Source organism: Pinus tabuliformis, chromosome 9, assembly GCF_031772625.1.
Source record: "Pinus tabuliformis cultivar Carrire ecotype Pingquan chromosome 9, CPIR1, whole genome shotgun sequence".
NCBI classification, from domain to species: domain Eukaryota; kingdom Viridiplantae; phylum Streptophyta; class Pinopsida; order Pinales; family Pinaceae; genus Pinus; species Pinus tabuliformis.
The window spans coordinates 1,782,655,805-1,782,661,291 of NC_142307.1; positions in this window are offsets into that span (position 1 = coordinate 1,782,655,805).

Below are 5,487 nucleotides of genomic sequence, written 5' to 3' on the forward strand. Positions count from 1 at the left end.
ACCCTTTAACCTCATAGCTCGATCGTTTCTAGCTTGCATAAAAAGGTAATGAACACATGTTATAGTAGTGTTCAAGCTCATTAAAAAATAAATCTACCAAGAGACATTATCAAAAGACTCATACGAGAAACGTTCCTGTAAGGTTCAAGCTCATTAAAAAATAAACCCGCCTTTCGTAAATAACCTTTTGTGATCGCTTTGCTATCTGCCCTTTTGAACTTTGGTTGTGTTCCTTCTGTCAACTCCATTCATTCAGCCGACCATATGCTTCCACTTGATTGTTTACCTTTCGAGGAACATCTGTGATGAGTGATTGTAATTGCCACCCTCTTCACCCTGCCATGTTTTGAGAAGTTCCAAACTTACCTGGAACCAGCTGCTACCCAGAAATACCACTCGTTCCTAAAAAACGAGCCTCCTTTAAACTCTTTTTAGACTCATTAAATATAAAAATATTGTCAAGCTATTGGCCTTTCCAGCTCGTTAAAGTAAAGGGAACACCATCCCTCTCATATATTTTAATATTTTTGGACTTGAGGGATTATTAAACAAAAAGGTCGAGCGCTTGTCTTTGTTGGCTCGTTAAAACTATCCAAAAGTCATCCCTTTCGTATTATTTTACACTTTTTCAGACTTAAGGGATTATGCCACGAAAAAGGACTGTTGGAGTCTCCTTTTCGTCCATTTTCAAACTCTCTAAACATGAAAAGGACTGAGTTATCTTTGTCATTAAACTCGTTAAAACAATAGCGACAAAATTGTCCACCCAGACAAGAACGAGTCTCACTGATGCTAGGCTCGCTAAACACAAAGCGACAGGTTTTCCCGAAGGGAAAATTATAGACCAAGCATATGTTATCCTCCTCAAGCTTGTCAAAAATAAAGAGGCACTAGTCAGCAATGACGGGGGAAAAATGGGAAGAAAACTTAAAGAACTCTATTGGTAGCAGGTCACTCTTGAACATGATGCTTTCACTCCATCACCATGATTGAGTTGGGTTGGGTTTTTCCATTCACCATCACCATTAGTCCGCCATGCCATCCATGGGGTTAACTCTACCAGTCCATATTAGTGTCGCCAATATGTTCAAGAGAAGTTATTCAGAGAATTCACCATCCAGCAAATGCCTCACCCACTGCATTACATCCACTCTTCATTTTTCATGGCCGCCATTCCTGAACCTCATATCATCAGATCGTTTTCACCTCCACAAGAATCATTTGCTCCATTTCACGTCATAGATGTGGGATACATCAAGGCCCTCCTACGATAGTTCACTTCTTGTCAACATCAGTTCATTATCCAAGAAGTTGACTTAGAAACAACCCTTTCAGTACTTTGAAGCTTGCATGCTTCAACGACAAGTTTCTCACTTCTGGCGACAGGTTTACATCAATGACATTTGACCGAAATACTTTTCATGGTGTTCGAAATCGGCTCATATATTCACACCACATGAATTGTACTGTAGTACCTTGAGGGTCATCATCATTATCGGTGATTCCTCTCGCATCTGTTAACAACTTAAATTATTGGCTGCTAATCAGACAATGTCTTTCCATGTTCGACTTCAGAACATCTTTTCACATGGATTGACTTGTACATCGGGCGAATATTGGATGAGTTTTGAAGACCTCGAATCTAGTTTCATCCATCTGGGCTGTGATATATTCAAGAAAATAAAGACATAAATTATACATAGAAGCTACATAGATAGTCATCTAAGCCAGGGAAGATGACTCTTCAGGCGAAGAATCACCAGTCTGCAACAGTAGACGAATGTGTGTCCTATGTACATGAAAATGAATTTATAAAGTTGAGCATGGGAAGACCCACCTCAGCTAGAACATGAAAATATATGATGATGATGTATTGTATTGTATCTTATACAGGTCACCTTCTAGTATGAATACCTCGAATCCTCATGAATAAAGAATTTCACCCGACATGATAAGATTTACGACCTCATGCTTTAGGGGGCAGCTATTATAGACATATTTGGGTATTGCAACCCCAAACTCATATGTTCATAAACTAAGGGATCCTTAAGTCCCTAAAAGTGTTGTTTCACACCTTAAAGTATCATGGTCAACTGATTACATCATTTCCCAGAAGTTCCACCTAAAAAACTACTCAGAACTGGCTAAAAATGGACCATACAGACTGCTCCATGGGCAAGGTACGATGCATACTGACTGCTTAACTGGCCAGGTGTGATGCATACTCAAATGGCCTTTTGTGGGGTGTGATGAGCAATAATAGACAAATGGCAGAGACAGTTTGCAAGGTGGATGATCATGGAATCTTCCAGAAACTTATCCTATGACACTTGCCTCTCTGAATTCACCCAGGGATGAGTAAGAGATCATGGAATCTCCAAGTGGAACTAAGAACTATCAGTGGACTGACACTAATCAAAAACCCAGAGTTGACTCACACCGTTGCAAGACATTTATAAATGGATCCCTCATCTCAGAGATCTGGAGGCTGGAATTTTGTATTCTGTAAGGAAGTGTTGTTGGTTTGTTAGTGAGAAGAGACATTGCATTGTTGGTTGATTTTCTTGTTCATAAGGTGAAGAGGGCTTCTACAACTGGGAGGATGATGTTGGATTAGACAGTTGGGTTGTAATCCTCTCTTACATTACTATTAATAAAGTTATTTTAATTTTTCTCCATATGATTTTATATTTGTGAATCTTATTGTTTATGAATGCAATTGTATGGTCAATGTGTTTCTGATTCTTCATTGTTTATGATGTTTTAGATAGAGATGCTTTGATAGTTTGCTGTTACTTTGATTCTACAGGTACTGTTTAAAGCGGGACAAGTAGGAGAGGAGTGGAAAATTATATCAAGGAAAGGACAAATCAAGCTAGGATCAAAGTGAAAGATCCAGGTTGGTCCTCTTTCCTTCTCTTCCATCTATCACACTTAAAGGAACTCTTGAAAAACTTTCATTGTTTGTTTGTAAGATAGCTACCCATCTTAGTGGGACTAGAAGTTCGAATCGACACTATTTTTCCCTAAAACAACTGAGTTTGCAGTAGACATGAATGTGACCTACAGCAAGGCAGAGTGACGCTTTCTCAAAGTACCGCAAGGTAAGTATATTAAATCTTTGAATACTTGTATTAAGATTTTTTTGTGCGAAAAATGGTAATCTGAATACATTAATGTTTAGCACTATGTGGAGTGGAAAGATCTACAAAAGTAGTGAAGAATTAGAAAACAGTCCCTTAATTTCACCCTTGAGAGAGAGCGAGGAAGAGTTCACCAAGGTCTCTTCGAGAAGTGTGGTGAACTTGATAAGGCAGAATATTCTGCAATTACCACCTCCACCCACACCGCCACCTGCTTCACCTCCCTCACCTCCATCTCCACCCATTCCACCTCCACCACCTCCACGGTTCAGTACGGAGAGTGTGATCAAACTACCAGTATTGAGAGGAGTTGGGAATGAAGATCCGGACCAATTCTGGTTTGTGGTAAGGGTCGTATGGGAAGCACAGGGTTTCATGGATGAAAATATTAAGAATGCTACATTAATGAGCACGTTGTAGGATAGTGCATTAACATGGTATGTCAAGCACTCTAACGACCACCCAATTGCAGGGATCGCAAAGATCCATATCGCGATGAATAGGGAATTTAGCAGGCCAAAGTCAGGAACATAATCAATCATTGGGTTTAAAGAAATCGTGATGCCCCTGGGTGAGACTCCCTGGGATCTAGATCAACGAATGAAGAGTATGATCCATGAAGCCAATAGATGTTGATAGATGGACAACATCGCACATGGTTTGTAGCATCTCTGACACTGCACTTGAGGATGGCGCTGTCACAACAAAAACTTTCCACCAAGGCTGAAGCGTTGGAAATGGCATTGAGATTGCATGAGACCCCAATACAAGACCTTGTGTTGGGAGTTCAACAAATCCAAGCGCAACTACAAAACCTGTGTTTGGAAATGTAAAGTTTGAAGCCGGATAAGGCACTATGGCTGGAGGCACATGAGGAAGTATGGTGCATAAAATGCAAAGGCCATGGCCATGACAAGGATCACTGTCTAGTGTTCACGAACTACTTGGTATGAAGAGGGCCAATGTTGTTTAGATGGGAGGCATAGATAGGGCTGAGTTTGGCACCCGCTCTATGGTGCGTGATCTGTCAGATAGGCAGGAAACACACGATGGATAATTTTCATTTGTTGCAGAAGTATACACAGAGACCCAAATAATTTTTTTGTAATTTCTGTAGGTCAGTAGGCCACGATGAGCGCACTTGCCACAGTTACGAGCTAATGATGGATCAAACCCCTGCCTATAGGATGCAGATAGAAACGCTAGCCCTCAACCCAGATGTGGGGATGTCGCACGCTGGATTTCCGGTCGAGGTCGAGGATGAGGTGGAGTGGGATCAGGAAGGGGGCGCAGACAATTAATCTATTACAATTACGGAGGACCAGGGTTTTATGCTTGTGATTGTACCAACCTGATGAGGATATCCTGTTCATATTGTGCTCAGTTTGATCATGAAACAATATATTATCCTACGTTGATCACATGGATGCGCAAAAAATGGGTATTCCAGCCTCCCCTAACTCAGAATATACAAATGATGAGGCCTGAGCTACGTGAAGAGGACCTGAATGTAAACATGATGCTCAGAAGTGGTACGACCATGGGAGATGGTATGGGGAAGTAGCTAGAGGAAAGTACGTGGGTTCACAAGGCTCTTGCAAAGGAACCCAAGTTTGACTTAGAACGTGCAAAGTAGACATTCATGGAAGCCAAGAAGAGCTTCACGGATGCCTCCACCTCAGGTGGTAAGGATCAACTAGAGCCAGGAATGGATCCTTCAATGCTCACTACCTTTCTGGAGACATGCATGAAACTGTTGTGCGACAGCAAGGTTGTTAAAGGACTACAGGAGTTAATCACCAGGTGTGCGAGGTCAGGAGAACCGCACATAGTCTAGAAATTGGGGAAGCATGCATTGCACACTGGAAGGGAAATGAGGTTGACTGCACATATTGGTGAGTATGAAATGGATCAGGTAATTCTAGATGTGGGTTTGGACGCAAATGTATTACTGAAGAAAACATGGGAATGCATGGGCAGGCCCACGTTACAATGGTCCCCTATTCAATTATGAATGGCAAACCAACAAAAGATTTTACCCATGGGGAGGTTGCAAGGGGTAATAGTTGATATTGAAGGCGCGAGCGCACAGGTGGATTTTGAAGTAATAGAGATTTTTGATGACGGCAATCCATATCTCGCGCTGTTAGGAATAGATTGGGCTACCGATATGAATGGAGTCATCAACCTGAGGAAGCCAAAATGATCTTCGAGAAAAAGTCATTACGCATGGTAGTCCCACTGGACCCAGTTGAAGGAGTGCGCTACACTGAACCAGTGCGCAACGATGATAGTGATGATGATCTTGATTGTATTTACAAGATAACTACGTGAGACCAAGATT